Here is a 25,346-nt window from a genome sequence, read left to right on the forward strand (position 1 = left end):
GACTCTAACAGGATTAATGCGTGCAATACGGTTTATCATCTACATATAATCACACTTCTCCACAATTTATAAATCTACCCTGATGATGGACACTGTAACGCTGTCCGAAAGATTGGCTGAAGAATGAGGAAGCGCAATACGCATAATAACCGAAAAAAATTTCACAGTAAGTACAATTGCGTCTTTTCTTATTTTTTGACAGTTTAATATATATTTGAACACTTTGAAGGAAATATTAAGATCTGGAAAAAATTAGATTACCTTCATATAAATATCAGTGTACAAATTTCATGACCCTCTTTGAGTTTTTTTCTTTTTTTTTTCTTCCCCTCTCAAATTACTATAATATCTCAAAACACCTCATTTAGAGGTGTCATAGTCCCACAGGCTTTAGAAAATCGTACTCCTGTATGGTATTTATACAAATTAAGAGGTTTTAGAAAGACCGTATACCTATAATCCTCAATTCAGGAGATGATATGCCTCCTTGCTCCGGGCATATGAACTATTTGCGGTTATTACAAAGGTTATATGACCAATAAACATAACTGTAAACAAGCTACTCAATGCCAAGTTCATAATACAAACGGTGATATTTCACATAACAATACTGGGATTAGCTACCATTCTACAGGAAAACAACCAACACTGACTCCTAGATATGTGGTAATTTTCAGTCAGTTTGTATCACAAAAACCAAGGTTGTATGGTCTCCACCTAAACGTACTTATTACACTATCTGGTACCAATATACACGTAATTACATTTCCACGAGTGTTCGACAGTCAGCCTATCAATTTTCAATCAACAAACAGTTACTATATTGCGTTGCGGTTTTTCACCCGTCAAGATCAACAACTGGGTTTTTTGCGGTCTGCACGAAGTACCACGTGTTGTATTGAAATTATTTTTAAGAGATTATATTTTTCAATCTATTTTAATTTGTGCTGAATCTAATGAGCCTACTCCCAAGATGATAGTATCAATATTTGGCGAGATAAGACAGGTTTTTTAGTAAAGAAACATGAAAATAACTATGGTTAACACCTACAAGGGTGTTTCACCAATTTTTCATCCATTTTTAGGACAGGCTCTGTAGATTTTCATTTTGATGGCTTTGCGCACGGTAAGTTTATAGTTTTAAGTAAAAATCAATTACGTGTTTTCAAAAAAAAATATCAAAATTACATACTTTGTAAATATATGTTTCGTGGGAAACTTAACTTAACATTGTTTATTTCATCTAGGGTGGTTTAAAAAAGTAAACTTCACATCTTATAATAAACTTCGAGCATTCTTATAAATTGAGTTTTCAAATTGCCATCAATAGGCCATGGATGATTCCAAAATTAATGCATGACTAATGTTTCAGGATTGCACGAATTTTGTCATTCATTAAACTCTATATAAACTTTACTGATAGAGTTAAAGACGCAGAAAATAACAAAGGTACGCCATCGGTGGTAGTAAATTGGTAGTGTTGCCAGTCCCGGTAAGAAAAGAGGATCTGGGTTTGAATCCCAGTTGTGACGGTTATCATTTTATTTTCTGTGTCTTTATCTCTTTCATACTTTTATTGAGCGTTGTTGATAGTATCTTCAGCAATTATTAAATTAACCATTACAATGAGGCTTATAAGCTTTAATAAGGTTACTCCAGATAAATTGAATAAACTTTTTTAATAAAAAAACTGAATTCCCCGGCGTTGCACGAGCTTTACATAATTTTTAGAAATCAGACTGAGGCTTGACTTGACTCTTGTTTTGAAGAATAAGTGTACAAAATTTCATCAATAATGGAATAAAAAAGTAGTTTTGCGTAAAAATCAAACAAACGCTGCCCATCGGCCACCCGCCACAGACAATCAATCTTATTTATATAAATAAAGAAATATATTTGAATTTTTCTTAACGCAATTTTTTTCGTAATAGGCATAGATATTTAGCCATATGGACAGCACGTTACTAAGCAGTGAAGATGAAACTCAACAATGAGTTTTATTGAGACCTTTATAAAGACATTAAACGTTATTTACAGCCACAGCATCTTCGACATCCTAGTAATGTATTACCCATAATAACGGTGCGTATTAAGTTCAGAAAAAAATTTCTTAGATTATTTATTGATAGTTAACAATACGATTTAATACCAATAATGAGCGCTTTATTTTAAAAAAGCTATTCTTTTTAAATATCACCTCAACAAGGGGACGTGTATATTTTTATTACTATATTTTTTAAATAAATAAATACTATTATTTCATACTTTTTCGTGTGTACTTTTTATCGCCGTTCTATTATTCCGATCCGGCAAAACATATATTTATTTATGTATTATTATAAACGCCCTGTTGGGCTTTTAAATATATGTGTACTTTACAGGATATACTGCATAATACAAAGACACAGGTGTTTTGTTAAAGTTTAGATAACTAAATTTAAATACAAATCTTTAACCAATTAACACATCACATGGCTATTGTTTTATTTCTGGCAAAAATGCTTATTAAGCCTGAATGGTTAAATGTAAAAAAATATATAAGATAAAAAGAGAAAAGAGAAAAAAAAATCGTTTACGAGTTTAAAAATTGCAGATGGCACAAAAATAAATATATAAACACAAAATATTATAATCTACATGAAAACAACAAGAAAAAAATAAAAAATATACGTAATTGCTCTATAATTATACTGCATTAAAATGTCATTCAGATATTTCTTGAACAAAGGCAAAGTTATATAAAATATGTCTAATATATATATATATATAATAATGTATATTAAATACGCATATTTAATCACATTAATAAAGTTTTATTATTAATCATATCAAGTTGATATTGTGATGAAATAAAACCCTTTATTTAAAGACAGGTAAAGTTGAACTTACCAAATCATTGTCTAATAATTGCAGGTAAATGAGTTCAGGTGATAATTAAAAATTGTTTACGGACCTATTTCCGTGCTACCTTTAACCCATTCTTGTTTGTCATTTACCTTTTTCAAAATTAGAAAAATATTTTTCTTAAAATGTTTGTTATTATTTTAATGTATGTTATTACTTCGAATAAAATATCTTTGTATGTAAATTTTTGGGCATCATGCCTGTTTTATATACTGAAATAATATAATAAAGGTTTGCTACAAACAAACATGCTTTAAAACAAAGTGATCATGTTTTTTTATTTTATTAATATCAACATAGTTACTACACGTTGCTCTGTAACTTTTATAGTACCTTAAGTACTTATTTTGTATACAATTATTGAACTTTTTGTATAACAGAACTCTCTATGATAACTTGTATTGTACCTGCTTATACTGTTCATACTCAGCTTAACTATGCCCTTATTATTGTACTCCTGAACAACTTACCTATAACAATGTAACTTACCTTCCTGATAAAGTGTTTGTAAATTTGTAATTGAAACACGTGTTCATCCACCTGCGTTTGTTTTAATAATATATCATATTTGATATGCAAAAATATTATGATTTTTATGAACACGTGTTCGGACATCTTGACAAAGTATTGGTATTTTACTTAAAGTTTATCAGGATACCTATCAATTCATTTGTTAATCACCTACAATCCCGTTTTTAACAGGAATACAAATAAAGTGAAGGGTTTTTCATAAATTAGCGTTATAAATAAATAAATAAATTAAGTTATTAAATTGCGCCCACTCCCCGTTTTATTCCATCTATCAACATTTGAAAAAAAATAATATAAGGTATCATAGAATATAAGGGACTTTGACGTACTTTCTTCTGTGCATGATTCCACTCCCTACAGCTCAGAAGAGAGGGATATACCGCTACCCACTTTCTAGACTGCTGTGAGGCAAGATATAAAATAATTCAGATATTTTGGAACGCTTAGGTCTCTATGTTCCTGGTGACTATTATACGTCATCATATTTGACGGTCTCCATGGTCGAGGGGAATGGCTCTCGAATAGCAAGCCAGAGGTTGCGAGTTCAAATCCCGATGTGCGCAAGTACCTTTAATTTTATTAATTTGTATTATTTCACAATTTATTCATTTAAAATAATTTTATAGAATATTTGCGGCACGTTTCAGAGTGAAAGATTGACAGTAGTATCGTCATCGAATAAGTCCAATATAAAATCAATTTAAAAAATCATAGATTATTTTATCTTGCAGTCTGTATGACCAGCCGGTTAATGGTTCTCTCTATATTACTATCATGACAAAATATTTTTCTTCAGTGAGGAGAAATCCTATTGATTCTTGAAAAAATCTAGCATCATTTACTCAATTTCCATCACTGCCTACAAGTATTGGTAATTTATTAAGAATCCCTTTAAATAATTGGTAATCCGGTTAAAAACGGGACTGCAAGCCGTTTCCTGGTTTGAAGAGATTCTTAATAAATTAGCAATATTTATTTTTCTTCGTGTAAACATATATATGTGCAATAAACATATATATTTGTACCTAATTTGTAAGCAATTAAAAACAAAATTTTAATAATATTAGAATTATTAACTGACTTCTGTTAGTTTAAAATTAAAATAATAAAGTATTATGATTTAATTAACAATAACATATTTAAATAGATTTCAAAAATGCGTGTAGTTGTGCTCTTTGGCTATATAGTATGGTATGAGTTAAATCGTACCAAGCCATCAATATCAAAAATATTATTCAACAACTCTACCTATTTGCCTATAGGTTAACCTTTTCGCTTCTATGAAAATGTTAAGTTTTCGGTTTAAATCATGAACAACTGAGAAAAAATTCCTACGAAATGCATACAAAAAATGCGTATGTTTTTTTTACATTAACCCTATACGGAGGCCTTGAGAAAATCCCAAGAACTTAGTCATCCACAATTATAATGAACTAGCTGACGTGTTGCCGGAGTTGCTCTGATGTATTATTTGCAGAAAATTTTTGACCGGATTCAAGTATTTCTTTCACTTGATCATGCCATGTTTTTCTCGGGCATTCACGACTTCTACCATTCGCTTCCACATCATACATTTTCTTACACCTCTTTCCACGTTCATCGCGTACGTCTCTATTTACCCCAAATGATTATTTGATTCGTGTCTTCCTCGGGCGTTCTAGATTTTTTACAATTCACTACTGTATACAACATTATTACTTTAGAAATACATTATATAGGCTTTATTTAGACTGCGTATCCCATTCCCTACATAAATAATGCTGGTGATAATCTGGCTTGTAAATAGCACAGACCATCAGGGAATATTTTAAATCCCTGTGAAAAAAAATGGATTGATCAATGAATTCACTCTGCAGGAGAAGACAACTTATAACCAGCCACCAAATACATATAAACAGAAAGACTCACCAGAGAATCGCACTTGCAATTGAGTTCATCTCCTTGATCTTCAAAAAAACGGCAGATCAGCACTATAATATATTTGCATTTGCACTATGAGATTATAAGATCAACCAGCTCTCAAGAGAGTAGAAATATTAATGATGATAAATCAGCATATTGTAATAATACGCACTGCACATTATTGTCAAAAATATTTCAAACATTTTAGTCTTCAATAGACCTCTTTTGACAAATGATACAACCTGGATGAATCCATCTGATCAATGCAAAAGTGTCGGTAATCAGCTATCACTCACCTGCAGAGCAAAATCCATCCAAAAATGACCAGAGATGTATTATATAATATATTTGCACTATGAGATTATAAGATCAACCAGCTCTCAAGAGAGTAGAAATATTAATGATGATAAATCAGCACATTGTAATAATACGCACTGCACATTATTGTCAAAAAATATTTCAAACATTTTAGTCTTCAATAGACCTCTTTTGACAAATGATACAACCTGGATGAATCCATCTGATCAATGCAAAGGTGTCGGTAATCAACTATCACTCACCTGCAGAGCAAAATCCATCCAAAAATGACCAGAGATATCTCTTTTGTCCATTATATATATAAAAAATTAATTAATTCATGTATGTTTGTATTTTAAAAATTAATTCACACTAATTTTAAATTAAATTTTAAATTTAAAATCGACTGCTTCTCCAAATGCGTAAAGACTTTATCAGGCGTCCCCAACTTCTTCTACAACTCTAAACACTTCTAGTACTATTATTCCAAGATTTAAAATTTTCAACGAAATAAGTCCAGTAGTTTTGGAATCTATAAGACACAAACAAAGAAACATTCATTTATATGTATTTAGAAGGTAATATTTAAGTAAGTAAGTACTTACGAATATATTATTTAAGGTAACTGAACAACTCAACAAAACGACCTGCTTTTGAAAAGTGATTGAAAGTTATGAAAAACAAAATTTATAACTAGGTTAGGGTAAATATGTTATATTAAGTTAGGTTTACAGGTTAGTTTTTTCATAGCGTTTAGTGACTTTATCATTTTTAAAACGAACATGGAACCATTGACGTGTTTATAATAGGTAAAATAAGTTCGCCTTAATTCGAATACAAAATAAATATGTCGGTCTAGCAAATGACTAACAATCCATTTGCCTATAGGCGAGACGATTCAGGGATTCCTTTTATCCGCTGCAACATATAATTGCATTGGCAACAATGGCTACCGGAAACAAATCACCGTGAATGGAGGCAAAACGGATATGAGCCGCGAACCATATCCGTAATAACCAAATTATTAAATAATCGTCAAAATCACAAACTCAACTATTAGATCACCGATCTATGAATGAATAAATAACTTGCACTGAATACCTAACATTAATATTACTTTCAAAAATAAAAATTTAATTTACGAAGTGAATAATTGATATTGACAGTGCGGTGAGATTTTTTTCCAAATCAAAACGATAAAAGTCCTTCAGCGTGTTTCGGTAATAAACCATTTTTATAAAGCACTATTTTATTGTATGCATATTTTTATATAACATTGTTTCAAGTACACAATAATTTAAATTAATAATACACTTAGATAAACGATTTAAATAAAATTAAAAACTACCTAACTTACATAAGTTGACACATTTAAAAAATAAAATGCACAGTAAGTTGAAGCTTACAATAAGTTCCAGTTTCTCTTTTTATCGAAAAATCACGCGATATTATAATTGTAGGATTTGTGAAGCTGAAAGTATTAAAAAATAAATATATATTTAGAAATTTGAATAAGTACGTATTACGCTTACGCTCACTTCACGCATACACTCATGCACCGACAACCAAAATTAGTATTTCTAAAACTTACTGGATAAGAAATTAAAATAGCAATTTCACAAAAAAAGTTCACGAAAACACAAAAAAAAACTAGTAGAAGTTTTAAATCTGCGGCGCAAATTGTTTTATATTTTTCAAAATAAGAACATTTTCAATTGTACAGCTATTAAAGAAGAAAATGCCAAACTGTGCAGAAATGTTTCTTATGGAAGTATGGTAGGGGTATTCAGTATTTCCGTTGATTCAAAAATTTTGATTTCCAAACTTTGACCAATGGTTAATTTAATAAACCAGTATTTTTTTAAATATTATCTATTCTGCAAGTCGTCAATCGGGAGATCAGAAAAAAATTGAATGTAGTATTATTGTTTTATTATTTTTTATTAAATTTTTAAACCGAATAACTTAAATTGAATTACCTGCAAATATTTGGAAATCTCCTACAACCACAAAATTAAGCGGAAAATGTTGCTTGTGTGGTGATGGAGGAGTTCGCCAGCCGAGGAATTGAACTCACTACGCCTGGGTGGAAATCAAACGCGATTTCAATTCAGCCACTGACTGGTAATTATTAGTACACATATTTAACTTTTCTTCCCAAAAAGCGTACAAAATATGACATTATTTAATGTTTGTTACTTTCCTAAATATTATTGACATCCTCAAAACAAGCAACAACAACATTTAAAAACTCAATTACTTGTTTAAATAAATTTAAATATTATGTACCTATTTAACGTTTCCAGGTGTACTCCAGTGATAAAATGTGTATTCACTCACTTGCCAAATTAATAAATAAACAGTTTAACAAATTAATATTAATCACGTCGTTATTGTTAAAACTATTTTTATACCAAATAACACAAAAATTATTCACATAACAACCAAAGCTATTCATTTAGTAATTTGTTTATTGCTGCAGGTTTTAAAACTGGTTTCATTTACAAACCGCAGTGGCATCTTTAGTCAAACATGAAACATTTACGAAAATTTATAAAAAATACTGTTATTATTATTAAAAATTAAAGATGCAGACCAATAAATAATGTCATCGTTATTGCAAATAATAAAGCATTATTATACTATGAATTACAGATTTTTTTTAATCTTCTCTTCCATAGAAAGTTGGCTATAATCGAGGAAATTTGTATTATTATGTGTACAGTGCAATATAACTTAAATTGTTAAGAATGCCTTAATTTCATCAACAACAAATTCCACTGTGGGTAAACTTTATATTATTTTAGATAAATAGTTTTAGAACAATAAACCAACTTTATGTGATAGGTATATTATTATCTCTTGTTTTTGGCGTTCTCTTTTCAAAATTTATTCGATTTTATTTTAAATTTGCGCGTGCTATTTACACTGTACAAACAATCTACCGTAAATTCAAATATAATGTAAAGGGTAAATTTAATTATAATATATTGTATCTTGTTTTGTTTGTTCTTTTTTTAAATATTCTGATTACGGCTTGTTGTAGTTCACTAGATGTTATGTTTACACTGTACACTGGATATTTATTATGTTTCAGAAGATAAATTCAAAGACAAATTTATCTGATAATTAAATTAATGTTTGTATTACGTTTTCTTTTTCTATATTTAGAATAGGGGTACACTGTACACTATATTTTAGAGTAATTCTATTTATTTTATTTGTTTATTTTAGAATATTCATATTTTGATGTATTTTAGAGCTCACAATTTAAAAGGTATTAAATATGATAAACTTATAATTATTGTCTCCTGTTACTTGTTCTTTTTTGAATATTTTGAACACGGCTTAAACTGTACAATAGATATATTTTGGAACATAAATTTAAAAAGAACTTCATGTAATAAGTGAATTATTGTCTCTTGTTCTTTTTCCGAATATTTCGAATGCGGTTTACACTTTCCACTGAATATATTTTTGAACACATATTACAAAACGGATTTATGTGATAGATAAATTATTTTATCTTGCTTTCATGTCCTATTTTTTAATATCTTTTTGGATATTTTGAATTCGCGCGACCGGGAAAGGTGGTTTCGTAGTACTATCCCGTCGGTAAACTCAAACAGTTGTATGGTTTTTAATGGAAGTTGTATTTCGTCCGACCGTCGGATCGACACTGCACAGCCTCCTACAGATCTGATCTCAGCAGGTAAGTCTGGCGAGCAGGTGAACTCAACCGTCAGCAGAACGTAAACGCTGAACCAATTGTATAAAGGTGGTGAACCTGTTAATCATCATAAAAATGAATGTTTAAGTTTTTTAAATGTTAAATCACATATGACAAGGATATTTGTTATGGGTACAATCTACGTACAATATGACATTTGTATATCTCTACGTTTCTTTCATCCATAGATTATTAGGTAATACCATTTGGAAACTATCGGAGATACAAAATACTTTAAAGTATTTTTAGAATATTCAATACGTGATTGATGACTCTTTACTGAAAATAAATTTAATTAAACAATTACTAAGTTGTTAATAATGTTGCTACTTGATGGCTTTCGTGGCATAGCGGTAAGCTCATTGGCTCCAAATCTAGAGGTCGCGGATTCAAAACTTAAAATAAATTATCTATTTCGGATGACTATTTCAGATATTAACCTCCTGTAACTTGAAAATATCTAATATATTATTATTCTCTTACTACTATCATTGTTGGTGGAAAATATTTATAGTGGGATAATGGATAACTTAGATAGCAGATGTATGAATCCGCGACGTCTGGAAAGGAACCCGACGCTCTTGATCACTAGGCTACTAAGAAATCTTTCAATTAACGCTACACAGGAGGTTCAGAGGAAAATGATTTCCATAAGAGCCTGTCAACTTTTTTTAAAAAGGAAATCAAGTTCTGCGAAGCAAAGGGCTATGGGGGTTAGGTAGGAAACTTTAGGTCAGAGTATTCAGGAGTTACGGGCGTATGAATCTATCGCCAACTGTGTCCTGACAACTGGTTTCTATCCAGCCCGCCATACAGCTGGACGCAGCAGCCAAAACTTGGACAAACCCCACCTCATGAGTCTGGACACCTCTGGTAAGTAACCAAACCTAGCGAATATTTATACAACATTTGTGGTAGATATTTTAGATATTGATATTGATTTAGTGAGAACGTTTATAATTTTTCAATTTTATAGGGTGTTATTACAAAAAAGAAATTCGCGTATTTAAAATTATTAAAGATTGACGATATCTGTCTCAAAGTCACTATGACAGGTGGAAAAAACAATTAGCAAAGAAATATTAAATGGCATTCTCAACATTTTCATAATATAGAGAAGTGATTAAATTGCTATAATCCGCCAGTTACAAATTTATCGAATATTATTCATTTAATGACTTTTTAGTAGCCAAAGATAAGCAAATTCTATGAATCATCTCGTCATAGATTTTTAAATTATTATTATTGCTAAAATATGTATTTTTATTTTTATTTTATCAGGATATTCTTTATTTTCTCTATTTTTTTTAATTAAAAAGATTTTTTCTTAGAATTTTATGATAATCGGCAATGATGAATTAGTACAATCATTCCAAAGGTATCAATAGAATAATATAGTTCAAAATGAATAAAATATTAATGTTAATAAAGTATTGACTTGACACGTTACTATAATTGACAATATATATTGCATATGTGTGCATCCATGAAAAGCTGTAATATATTTTGTAAGAAGCAGCAAAACTCGCGAACAGTGAGCTCTGATGCAATGAAAGTTGCAAAACTGTTTTTTAATTCCTAGATTCAGCCAACTATTTTTTGCTTTCTCTTCATTACCGTAATAAGCTGTGGTGCTCTGAATTACTTATTATGTCATTTATCTGAGTCTGATTATAAAAGGAAAGTGGAACATGAATATAATACAAGGATTATAAAGAATGAAGGAATGCTTGTTCCAAAATATAATTATAAATACGGACGGCGAACCATAGAATTTAACGTGCCAAAAATGCTTAACATATTACCCATTAATATAAAAAATTGCAATTCTACAAATAGATTGAGATATATGCTGAAACAATGGTATAAATTAAGATACTAAATAGAGATAGTTTATATTAATTTAGGTGTGTTAATTGTATAGTTATAGTAATAATATTATGTGTGTATGTATGTAATTGATCATTTACATCCTGTTGACAAACTGCTTTATTGCAGTTTAACGGGATTGTAGCTTGAAAACCAATAAAAAAAATTAAAAAAATGAGATTAGACCTCACGTTGTTGGCTGCTTAATATATTTTGAACGAAGCAGCAAAGCTCTCGAACAATGATGTAATGAAAATAGCACAGTTTTTTTCTTCTTCAATTTCCATTTTCACCAATTATTTTATGCTTGCTTCGTCATTTCTATAATACGTATATCTGCAATCTAAATAGCCAGATATTCATAACCTTCCACTTTTCTTACCTAAATCCCTTCATCCGCATCATTTAGTGCGCCCACTGTTGAATTTGGCTGTCACCCCTGGTCTGGAACCCCAAAATACCTGATAAAAACCCTTTGATAGAATCACCTCTCTTAACAACCGGATTGTAGTCTTTAGACCAAAGGCGTCAGGTAAGTATTATGTCCTTATTCTACCGGTATTAAAATGGTAGATGCTCCGATGATCTAGCGTTATTGGTCGACACCGATGCATAGTCGGGAAACACGCCAAACGCGCGCCCAACATGGTACACGGTTGCTATTTGTCACATGAGACCGGGTCGCTTCTACGACTGGTTCTTGAGTTGTGGAACGATTTGCTGGCCTATGTGTTTCCTCCCTCGTACACCACGGGTTTCCTCAACACCATTCCTTACTCACCTTAAAAAGTCCCTGCACACAGCATGACATAGACCCCAAAGCCAAAACATGACATAGACCCTGAGGGAAATTATTTTCGTCAGGGCCTCCTGTGTGGAGTTAACGTATTTTTTTTTAAATCTTCATAACGTTTCTTTAATATTGGGGATCCCATAGATTCTCTGGCTCCGGGCAATTTCACCAAATAAAAATTATAATATTGGGGGTGCTACGATCCCACTCTAAATATTCTGTCACATCCACTCGAGCCATTTTTGGCATACTATGCCAAGTTCGCAAAAACTTTTAAGCGATCGCTAGTCATAATCTGCCAATTTTATAGAACATAAATATATGGGATAAACGGTGAAATCTAGATGGATTCTTTAGTTTTTAAATTTATAAAACATAAATATATGGGATAAACGGTGAAATCTAGATGGATTCTTTAGTTTTTAAATTTATAAAACATAAATATATGGGATAGATGGTGAAATCTAGATGGATTCTTTAGTTTTTAAATTTATAAAACATAAATATATGGGATAAACGGTGAAATCTAGATGGATTCTTTAGTTTTTAACCGCGTTAAGTTGTTTTATATGTTTCATTATAAACATTTTGAGGAATGGTATTAATTAAATCATTTAAAAAAAGTGTATAGTAGATGACACCAAGTGCTCGTGTGACATGAGTGTTTGCAAATAATAAAGATAAAAATCAGAGTGGTTGTTGTCCCAATATAATTTATACGGGTCCGAATAACACAGTTAACTTAAGGGTATACAAATATAAATAAAGCTAACCTATACTCATATTGCAATACCTCTCCCTTCCGGCCAAGAGATAACAGTCGGTGATAAACATTAAATCGGTATGGAGTTGACCGTAAATTAGTCGAACGGTCTCAGAAAAGTCCATTTATTCTTAGTGCATTTAAAAATCGCATTATAAATTCGTCAGAAAATGCGTGATAATATTTAGCGAAGTGATTTATTTGTTGATTTATTGATATTGCTTTTAACAGGTGTGAGAGATATTTTGTAGGTAGGAGAGATAAAACATCTCTGTTTAATATACAAACAGTTTTATAATTATTCTAAAAATCTGTAAAATAGTGCGAATCATCATCCCCAAGTTAACACATTAATTATTAATTAATTATAAATAACTAAACTACAAAATTTTTTGCATTTTCTCCTGCCAGATTACGTTGTGACTCCTCAAACATTCTAATAAAACCTCCTTCTTTCTAATAATACCAAATAAATCAAAAGAAACACGACATAATATTTTTCGCATTTCCCGACGATAAGATATTTTGGACGATTAATTTGTAAACAAAATAACGAACAGCTAGAGATAATAGAATGACGTAAATTAAAAAATATATTTATATAAATATATGTAATTTAAAATTCAGGCAAAATAGTGCCTACTTCAGAAGCATAAATTATTTATTTAGGTATTATTATAATGATTATAATTTTATATAACCTAATCTAACCTCACCTCACGTAACCTAACCTAACTTATAATAACCCAACCTAACCTAACTTATAATAAACTAACCTAACCTAACCTAACCTAACCTAACCTAACTTAACCTAACCTAACCTAACCTAACCTAACCTAACCTAACCCAACCTAGCCCAACCTAACTTAACCTACAATAACCTATTCTGACCCAACCAATAATAACCTAAACTAACCTAATCTAACCAATAATAACCCAACCTCACATAACCTAACCTAAGCTATAATAACTCAACCCAAACCAAACTATGTTAACCTAACCTAACCAATATGTATATACCGAAATTTTTTTTAAATATTTATTTATTTATAAAATATTACCTACCTAGTATTTGCATAAAGTAAATGGTAAAAATTCTAGCCACTTATGTGATATCAGGAATACCAACATAAGAAAATATCATCAACAGAAATTCTTCTGGCTGTCATCCCAGACAACGAAAGCGAATTTGCATTTTATGTAATAAAAATAAAAAATATTTCCCAAAATTTTTCCTTTTATAGTAATTAAGGTAAAAACTAAAAGGTTTTATTTAAAAATATTTCGTATTATCTGTGGTCAGCGAGCTTGTGGCCTCTCCCATCGGAGGTTGATTATCATCGGAGCACTCTTAACCAGTGGCGTTCAATTCATAATGGCTGGAAAGCTATGACTATCCTGACAAAAATAGATGTTGTTTAATGCGAATACCGCACAAGAGTCCCAACTGCTCCTGGCCGTCTGGAGTAAGTGAGACTGTAGCATCCAAACTTGGGTTTGTATGTCGCTGAATTTAGTGGGGAGAGGAAGGAGATGGCTGTTCAGATCTGGTCACCAAACATGTGTAAAACTTCTCACCAATAAAATTAACATTTCAAAAGTTCATAACAGAAACAGAAAAATTATAAAATTATGAACAGAAATTATGCAAAGAAATGATTTTCTGCTTTATCGATGTTGTCGGCTTCGTCGTAAGAATAATTGAGTGAGCATAGCGAAGTCCTGTTTTGACTCGACAACTTTGCATTTCGTCTGTCGATAAATTGTGTTCCGTATCCAATCAATCCTGTCAAGATGGTAGCCGTGTTTGATAATACCTTTTTGCTCCGCCAGAGCGCATGGGCGTTGCGACTGTTGCGAGCTGACGGATTAATCAACATTTCGCAAAGTCTACTTTACTTCACAGAACTACTAGCATTTACCTACTAATTTATTTTTATTATACCCATAGAAAAATTACCTACTGTCAGTGGGGTTTATGCCATATAATAAAGTTATTTGAAATCTAAATAGCATGTTTCGAACCTACTTGTTTTGATATAATTACACGATTCACAAATTCGTATAAGGTTAGAGCGTATTTGAGGTGTTCAGACCAAAAGTTGATTCACGGCATAGTTATAAGAAGTAAGAACGAATTACCAAAAAAGTCAAACAGGGCCTTGCCAAGATTTCAATTTTTTAAATTATTTTTTGTGAGTATTATATTTGCAAAAAAATCAATGAATAGGCGTAAGCGAGATTTGTGAAAATATTTAATAAAACCCGACTTGTTTAAAATAGAACAAAAGTATCTTCACATCTCCGCATGTTCTTTAACTGCTACTAACCTAATTTGTATACAATACTGCCGCCATCTGTAGACGGTTTGAAAAGTTTGTTTTTAAACTACAAAATTAGTAGTAAGCGCCAGATTTATTTTTTCCGGGCGATGAATTAGTTTTGATTTTCAGAAATAAATCAAATAATCCATGCGGAAAGATTAATTTTCTAGGCCTGCTAGGGCAAATTGGACCATATTTTTGCTAAGCCAAATTCGACGGTAGGTCTATCCAATACACCTGGGGTGTGCGTCGCATATTTTTGTACACGGCTTCTTCACTTTCGTCGTTAAGATCCGACTGTATTTTAGGGTATTTTTTCGTCTTAAAAAACAGAATCAAATATATTTTCAATCATTTTCGGAGTACATTTTGGGTTTTTTTCGCAATTAAGAATTCATATAATATTTATTCAACTCGGAATCTGTATAGAGATTATCTTCAAACAAAACACTAATTTTTTAAGAACTTTATGTTTTATATATTTTAATTCTGATAATGTATCAACAATAAAAGAATAAATAAATACTCATTTAGCCCAGCAAAAATATTCTAGGGAATGCCTAATTTATTGCCATCCACTGTAAATAAATATATATATAAAATTAAGTTTGCTATTGTGTGGAACCCTGATAATGTGCGATTGCCTCACATCTAGTCAGATAGCGTTTATGTGTTTTTATAATTAATAAAAAAGTGCCTGATTTTATCCTACATATAAAAAATTGTGTTCATCTAATCATAAAAGTGCAAAACAACGCTGGTAAGAAATGAAAAAACAGGCGAATCACTTTTGAGAATAATAATATATACCTATTAGATATTTATCCTGGTTTCTTGGAACATTTCAAAATGCTAAGTTATTAGAATATTTTTTTAATGTTCACGGCCCTGTTGAGCCAGTGAGATTATTACATCTCCAATTGGGGTATATTTTGATACTGGGGAAAGTAAGGAGGGTTTAAACTGTTCAAGTTCTGTGAAACAACTCAACTCTACATTTTCAGGCGGTTAAAAATAATACAATAACAAAATTGTATTCACAATATGTAACTACTGCAGTGGCAACGCCACCAAATGCATATATAGGATTGTCAATCAATATAAATATATCGTTTTTCGTCAATAACGAAATGTTAAAAATTATTTGTTTAAATTAGTACATATATCATATTGGCAAAACAATGCTACTTTATATTAATGACTTGGCAACGTTTTTTTCTTGATACGTCCATACGTTTTAACTCTTGCGTGTTCATACTGATGCCACATTTAGATAGGCGCTTCGGGCGTTTATAAAAATATTAATAACACGATCATGTTTTTAATATTTAACAACAAAGTAAAGCGCTCTTGGGCGTTCCTCTGGTATCCGTGTTCAGAACGATAAAGCATACAAATTTGTTACGTTTTTGATTGCAAATTAACTGGAATCAACAATGGTGTATGTTTTTTATATAAATTTTAAGACCACCTATGTAAGTGTAATTAACGTTAGACATGGTAACCAATTGTACACAGGCTTGTCATAGTTAGGTTAAGCATTCTAACATACAAAAGATACAATGTAAAGAAATAATAAACAATAAACGATAAACAATAAAAAATATACAGTAAACAATAAACACAACACAATATACAATAAACATAAACAATAAACATAAAAGAATAAACAATAAAAAATAAACAATAACCAATTATATGTATTTTTTAATTCAGTTGATTTTACTATTCTTCAATATTGAGAGGGTAAAAATGATTTTATATGAACATAACTAATTAGCCATCACGCCGCTTTCCCACAGGAATATGCAGACAGGATGGACCGCTGAACAACTCTGTCTTGACATACACTCCTTGCTTCATTCGCAATTATACATCGTCCCATGCGTACCCTTCTGATATTCGGAATCATGACATGGCATGACTCAAATATATTATTTATATGCCATGTACCATGTCTTCCTCTTAAAAGACTTACTTGCCTATTAGGTACTATGTCAACGTATCCCAATTTGCTTTGAACACGTTCCGCCATATATAGTTATTTATACTCGTGTTAGGTGTTTTGTCTTTCAAAAACATTATGACTGCAAACTTTTTAAATATTATAAACAAATTATTAGGTTTAAAATGATGATTTATTAAAATTGGCGTGCTCCAAGGAGCTCATCTAGCTCCGCTTTTTTTAAACTTATTTATTAGTGATATAAAAGGTATTTTTTACTAACACGCGTTTATAGCTTTTCGCAGACCATAATAAAATCCTTTTCAACTAGATATTAAATCATTTAATGATTGGTGTAAAAGAAACAGCTTGCAAAGAAATGTTAACAAATGCAAAATTATGTCATTTTTCAGAGCGAAGAAACCAATTATTTTAGATAGTAAACTGTGATTGCTTTCTACAATAAATTATCTTTGCTTATATACTGTTTAGTCTGGACCTTAGTGTCACTTTAGATTACAAGCTGTCTTTTCATTAACACAATAACAACGTGGTTAATAAATCTCTTAAGCTAAATGGTTTCATCAATAGCTAACTTCGATAATATTATCACCCCAAAAACTCTTGGTTCCTTGGTTCCTCTCCGTTTGTTGGTTCGCCCCAATCTAAAATATGCCTGCGTTGTTTGGTCTCCATTCTATTATGTTCACATTAATCATATTGAATCCGTACAGCTTCGCTTCTTAAGGGGAATTGTTTGGAGGTTGGGGCTGGAAAGAGGCGATTACTCGATGAACTTTAAGTTAAATTAAATCTTTCTTCTTTAGAAAAAGGTAGGAAGGACTTTGATCTCGTTTTCATTTTCAAAATTATTAACAGTATGATTGACTCACCTACTTTGTTGCAACTCATCCCTTTCAATATCCCTTCCCGTAGACTCAGAAATAATGATTTGCTTTTCCTCAATCAACACTCCACAAATTATAGATACCATTAACCAATGTCCAGAATGGCAAGACTTGTCAACTCAAGTCAGGACCAAAAATATTTTGGGGTAAGCCTTAACGATTTTTGTCAGTCATTACGCAAGTAATATTTTGTATTGATATGGGTGAAGTCGTGAACTCCTTCATAACTTTGTTCCTTTCTTGACATTTTTTAATTTTTATTTATTAATTTTATTTTAGTAATTTGTACATTTAAGAATACACATTATTAATTAATTGTTACATGCACATATGCTATAGTTTCTCTTGCTTCACGTGGCCCCCAGACAACATCATGAACCTTCCAATTGGTGCAGACTTTAAGTTTTCCGGCAACGCATTAATAATGATTGGATTATTTATATAGAGCCGTTTTCGTGAGAAAATCACCTGAAGGGCGCTTAACAACTTAATTGTTGCATTGATTACTTAGACTTAATTACTTTTGGTTTAAAACTAAGTTTCATAAATAGAGAGAGAGAGCATTATAGTATTTCATCCCTGTATATAGTATATATATAAATATTCTGAGTATTCGTCTTTTCATTGCACGTCCTTGTTTTATGTTTGTGTATATCCTTGTTGTATACAATTTTATTTAAGAAATATTTGGGTAACAAGTTGTTTACTATTTTATGTACAAATATCATCGTGTTCAAGGTCAGCATCTGTTTCACCGTTAGCCAATTTAGTTTCTTTAAAATTTTATTTACTTTTGAATATCTATTTCGTCTAAGTATTGTTCTCATTGCCCTATTTTGGAGAATTTGAAATTTATTTTGTTGTTGGTCGTTACACAGGAAAAGATAGTTGAGCAGTAGTTAAAATGTGGAGCAATAATGGAGTTATAAATGGTTTTTCCGGAAAGTTTTTGGCGAATTCTTCCCAAAAAGATATTTTTTTCCAATTTTGTTTTGGGTGTATTCAGCATGTTTGTTAAAGTTGAGTTTGGAATCTATTAGAATTCCTTAGTATTTTATATCAGTAACATTTTCAATAATTTCACCTTTAATTTTAATTTTGCTTTCGCTGGATGTCTCTTATATCCAATTATTATACATTTTGTTTTTTTTTTGTATTTAATTCAAGCTTATTTATTTTTAACCGTATTGATTCATTATCTAGTTCATTATTTAAAAAATGTATTAGTTCTTCGTAGTTATCTCCAATTATATATATTATCGGCAAATAGTCGTACTTGACTTGACATTATCTTTATTGTGCACTATTTTTGTCATAGCATCTTTTGTTTTAACTTTTCTCCTTATATTAACTTCGTGTAATATGTAATGTGGTAATTGGACTTGGTCCATTAGTAGTGTACACATAAATAAATAAAACTTAAAAACGTTCACCCATATTTACATTTACAACATAAATTATTATTATTTTTGGAATAACTTAATGAGTAACACCTCACGTGGTAATATTTAATTGTTGAAGACAATATGAGCGATTCTTAAACAAAAATTTGAAACAGAAAAATCAGAAAAAGATACGGTCGCATCTAAGACTTGAAGCCAGGACCATTTCCTTGCCGAAGAGATGTAACTTGCAGGCGTATCTTTTTCTGATTTTTCTGTTTCAAATTTTTGTTTAAGAATCGCTCATATTGTCTTCAAAAATTAATTATTGGATACTTTTTATGGCGAAGTTATTGTGAGAAATCACCACAAGGGCGCTGTACAAATTATTATGAGTTCCTAGGATCTATATAATTTTATTATTTGCAAACAGATACAGAAAACATACTTACCTGGCAGGTTATTTTAGATAAATATACTTTTATTAGAAAGATGATGCTCACAGAAGACTTTGCTCACAGAAGAACGACTTCGCACTCGGAGGACACTATATTAAAGATAGGGGACAGTACATAATTTTACATTTGCCACTTGACCATTCTTTACTATTAATATTATTTATTAGAAAATTTGTGGCAAAATTTGCATTTAAAAGACTGGAGACTTTAGGACGCTTTACAACAGGAGATTTTTTATGAAATGACTATAATAAGCTTACAAAATCTTAGACGTTTACATGTTTTACATATTCTTAGTTGTTTACATGTTTTACACATTTAGTTATTTACAATGTCGCGTACTGATAAGGTGAAAGGTTTCTGACTTTATCAATATGACTGTCTGAAAAGGTGAGTTTTACGTTTAGCTGTCGAGTCTGTGAAAATTTTTAAATGATGTGGCAGTCCATTCCAGGCTTTAGTTCCTGACACTCCGAAAGCACGCTCACAGAACTCAGTATTTGGTGTGCGCTTTGATTCCTTCAACCTTCCGATAGCTGATTACGCTGCTGGCCTAAGGGTGAACTATCGTGAATTGGAATGTTCCGGAATACACATTCCGATAAGTAAGCCGAAGCCATTCCAATAAGTGACTTAAATACCATCCAGCAGAACATGAATTGGATTCTTTCCGGACATTTGAGACAGTGAACATTTTTTGAGATGCTCTGAAATGTGGGAATATTTAGATACGCCAGTGATAAGTTTTTCCGCAGCGTTGAAAACTAAATGCAATTCGTCTATTTGAAAAATGGAGAGACTTGCATATATTGCATTGCAATAATGTATACGTGAAAAAAATAAGAATTGACTTAATTATTTTTTTTGCATGTTTTTTATTTAGTTATAAAATTACATTTTTATATCTAGTCTAAACCTTTTAAACTTATTTATATTACATTAAGGACACTTAACAATACATCTAAATTTATTCTTTAAAGTATTTGGGCATAACCCACGAAAAGCAGCAAGGATTTTAGCTTCTTTAACATCTGTCGGTAGTTCATTAAAAATCTTTAATCCTTTAAAATATAGATTATTTTGGGTTCCTGACAAATTTGTTTTAGGAAGTCTAAAATCTCTACAGTTTCTCGTGGGGTAGCCATGTATTAAAAATTAAAATTACATGTTTTTTAAGAACATCTTATTTTTTAGCTTAGTATAAATTTTAGGATATTGTAAATTATTCGCTGTCTCATACTTAACATTCCTAGTTTTTTCTGCATAATAATTATCTAAGAATACATACTCAATTACATACTCAATACTGCTCGATTCAATTTAGTCGCCTCTGTTGGCAAGTTTCTCTTCACTGCTTTAATTTGCCTTAGTTGAAAGAACCCCGTGCCTACAGTTCTGTTCAATTGAGTTTAATGGAAGAAATCATCGCCAGATTGACACCCAGTAGTTTGATCCAAAGTCACACATTTCATATTTGCGTGAGCGAATGAATGCAAATCTTGGAAGTAAAAATTAACCCACTTCCTGAGCTGATACTCGAAAGATAAACTCGTTGTTGATGATAATCAATTCTTTCAACTTCTTGTGAGAATCACACATTGAAACGTGATACGTGGTACATAAAGGCACGTAATTATATACGCAAGGTACATATAGTCATTTCTCTGAAATTGGATGACATTACAATTGATTCCAAGCTGTATATTAGATAAATATACCTATATGAGTAGAAAGAGATTGATTTATAAAAAAAATACGCATTATTTTAAATTCATTTAATCACAATTATAAAAGTTTCTACTCTGAAAGATCTACTGGGATAATTATGATAAATGTCTATTTTTTAAAGTATCAAGAAAAATACTACGTTTTTATTTTGTATTTTTTTCTTATTTAATATAGATATAAGTGGGTACAGTGGTGTTACATAAATTACATGTGGGTACAAAATATATTTATAATCTCACCAAAGAAGAAACTGGTTATTTTGCTTTGTGAGCAAGTTACACACTTTGCAAAAGGTAAGTATTTATATTAAGGTAAGGGGTAAGTAGTAAGTACTAAGTACCTGGTATACTATTACCTGGATAAGTCCTCCATCACAACACAAGCAACATTTTCGGCTTTCTGTGGTGGTAGTAGGAGATTTTCAAACATTGTTGGGTTATTCGTAACCTGGGAATGTTTGTCTTTCTTTTAAAAAAAAAAAAAAATAAATATAATAATAATATATGTATATATATATATATATAATAGGAACAATTGAAACTTCTGGATCATCTATATGTGTAGGTGTACATATATAGGATTCTGTTACATACTAAATACTGAGCAATTATGAGAGTAATAAGAAACATCTAAATAAAGTAGAAATGAAAATGAAAAAGGGAAAAACAGGCAATTATTTAGTTAATTATTCCTGACAATTATAATGTTCTTTAATAAAATTGAATATTTCATTTACTTATTAAATTTTATTAACAAGATTATCATGAAAACGTAGGTAAATACCCATTGTAGTAACATCCATAACAAAATTGGACTCCACATAGCAATATATGTTTTCGATTAAAACACTAAGATTTAACTTAAAAGCAGTGGGAAAATTTGTGGCTCGCCGTTCTTCCTGAGTTGTGACTAATCATGTGATACGAGTACTAAGGACGGGTTGTTTCATAGAATTTGAAACATTCTTCAAATTTCCTAGTGAAAGTCCTATTCAACTTCTGTTATTATATCATTATAGGCCAGTTACTTGAAAGAACTGAAATAATAACAGAACCGAAAAGAAGTTTCACGGAATTAAAAATTAAATTTTAATGTTGAAGAATATTTCAAATTTTCTGAAAAAACCCCGTCCTTTTTTTTCTAATAATCGACTTGTTAATATGTGTAATTATGTCTTCTATTTTCTTTTTGATTTTCTTTTTTGATTTTACTTTGTTTTTGTTGTGTTTATTTAGATGTTCTTTATAAAAAAATAAGAAAATAACATGTAAAAGCCCAGGCGGGTGTGAATTTATAAATAAATAAATATTGTGTATCACTTTTGTCGAGCTGGCTTGCTCTACATTCTACATGGTCTTCTGTGCGCTAGTGTTGGCAAAGTTGAGTGAACAATGTGACTAGTAAATGAAGGAATTAATTTCAGTCGGTACAATGTTTTACATTTTTGAGTATAGAGATATGGTCTCAAGTCAATAATTTCGATTGAAAACTAAAAAAAAACTAAGATTGTTATCATTTAAACTTGGACTAAATGCCGTACTGCAGTCTTACGAGGAACCACTCCAATACTTTACGATCCTGGATAAAAAAAAAGGCAATTTGCTGACTTATTGTCTCTGCAAAATTAGGGAACTGTCCGGTATACATGTGGAATCCAACATTTTCAATACATGAATTTATTATACAAATAATAGGTTTATCAATTTATTATTTTTAATTCAAGATTTGTATTAATCTTTTGTCTATTGACGTCAGACATGCCATACAAATATAAGGTGTGCCTATCAGTCTAGTACAAAACAAAGTACAGTACAAAATTGTGGGGGGCTTAAATAGTCAGCAACGTGTGATGCGGTGAGGCCAGAGCCGTACCTGAGCCAAACGGCGCCAGGCGCTAGTAAAAACCTTAAAGGCGCTGTGTTACGTGTTAGGTATTATATATAATTCATATCATTCCTCAAAATATGAGTACAGGAACGTATGAACTGCCTGCCACGGCTTAAATTCAATGAAACCACCTAGATTTCGCCGTTCATACAATATTTTTAGATTCTTTAATTTTGACAGCTTGCCATAGAATGCGAAAAATTGCGTGGATATGTCAATAATTGACGACATTGGTTTTCTTTCAAATTGAAGTAGAACACACTTGTATGTAAGAAATCTAAATAGTAGCTCAGGTATTAGAGGCGTTCTTCGAAATCCAGTACAACAGCAAATATTCAAAGCAAATCTGTCAATAGTTAGGAAAAATACAGTCCAGTTTTGTTGTGCCTGCGTTCAATAACTATGCGGCGATCCAATAAAGTATAAATGAAATTTTATCGTAATACATCAAACCGTGATAAAATAATAATAATAACAATAAAAATAGAAGGAAAATTTTCTTTACTTTGGCTGACTGGTGATGCCGTAAAATTTTTGCAACCTCTCGGTGACCTTCTTCCTGTGCCAGGCAGATCGCAGTCTTGCCTTCATTATCCCGCAAGGACACATTAGCTCCGTGCTTTATGAGGAGGTGCACGACGCGCGCATGTCCGTTGAGCGCCGCCTCAGACAATGCTGTCCGCCCTCCGTCATCCTGGGAGTTGAGGTCGGCACCGCTAAACAGGAGTCGCTCCACAGTCAGAGGACATCCACTGGACGCCGCTGCGGACAAAGCGGTGCTACCGTCATCACTTCGATAGTGTACATCTGCATCCAAACCCAATAGGAGTCCTACTGTAGTCTGGTGTCCGTTGAGCGCCGCCCATGCCAAGGCAGCCATGCCGTCTTCGCATCGAGAGTGTATATCAGCGCCGCGTGCCAAGAGCAATTCTGCAGTCGAGTCGCGTCCGTTGAGTGCCGCCCAAGATAATGCTGTCATTCCGCCGTCGCTCCGGGAATTAATGTCCGCGCCGTGCTGTAGTAGGAACTCGACAATTGCATTGTGACCAAAGATCGACGCCATGGACAAAGCTGTCCTTCCGTTGTAGCCACGGTATAGGATGTCCGCCCCGTGTCGCACGAGAGCCTGCACGACCTCGAGGTGCCCCCCGGACGCGGCCAGGTACAGAGTAGATCTGCTTTTGCTGTCCAGTAATGTGTTATCTACTTCAGAACGTATGAATTCATCCAACTCTTCTAAAGTGAGCGTGTCGGGAAAATGTTCCCGCGGTTGGCTGACTGGCTTCTTTAGGGGGAGAGTCATTTCTTTAAGCCCCTCGCTTGACATATAGGTCATCGGAATCCAGGTATCTGCTATCTGGGGGGGATTCGAGGGAGTTACCGTGAGAAATACATTCCGATCCTGAGTTTGTATTACTTGCTCGTGCTGCGATATGATCTGTACCACTTTAACTTGTCCTTTACGTTCCGCGCGGGATTGTGCAGTCTCGCCTTGATTGTTTTGGATGCAAAAATCTGCACCGTAACGCAGTAGTATTTCTACGACATCACAGTTTCCGTATTCGGCGGCAGCGTGTAGAGCGGTTTCCCCGATTTTGTCCTGAGAATTGATCTTGGCGCCGTTTCGCAGAAGAATCTTCGTTGCTTTCTTTGAGCCGGTAGTGGCTGCCATGATGAGGGGCGTCTGGCCACTGTTGGCTCTAGTGTCGACTTCCGCATTGTGCAGGAGCAGTAATTCCACAATATCAGTCTTCCCTAGATTGGCTGCGCAGGTCAACGCTGTCCAGCCGTCATCTGTTCGAGCATCAACGTCTATCCCATGGCTTAACAAAACCTCCACAACGTCTGAGTGGCCGCCCTTTGCGGCGCAGTGCAATGGAGTGGAGCCGTGACAGTCCCGTGACGCCAGAATAACTGGTTTTAGA

The 25,346-nt window shown here is 32.1% G+C and overlaps 2 protein-coding genes across 2 annotated transcripts in view; both read right to left on the minus strand.

Moving 5' to 3' along the window:
* Window positions 1-8,751, minus strand: part of Wnt2 (Wnt oncogene analog 2) — a 280,802-nt gene extending 272,051 nt beyond the window's left edge. The window contains exon 1 of the mRNA XM_089646328.1: window positions 7,924-8,751. The gene's annotated coding sequence lies outside the window, so the exon portion shown is untranslated. The remainder of the gene's footprint in view (window positions 1-7,923) is intronic.
* LOC149411963 (uncharacterized) overlaps window positions 1-25,346 on the minus strand; it is a 591,119-nt gene that overhangs the window by 318,684 nt on the left and 247,089 nt on the right. The gene's annotated exons all lie outside the window — the stretch shown is intronic.

Source organism: Hesperophylax consimilis, chromosome 24, assembly GCF_061612785.1.
Source record: "Hesperophylax consimilis isolate HC1 chromosome 24, BYU_Hcon_1.0, whole genome shotgun sequence".
NCBI classification, from domain to species: domain Eukaryota; kingdom Metazoa; phylum Arthropoda; class Insecta; order Trichoptera; family Limnephilidae; genus Hesperophylax; species Hesperophylax consimilis.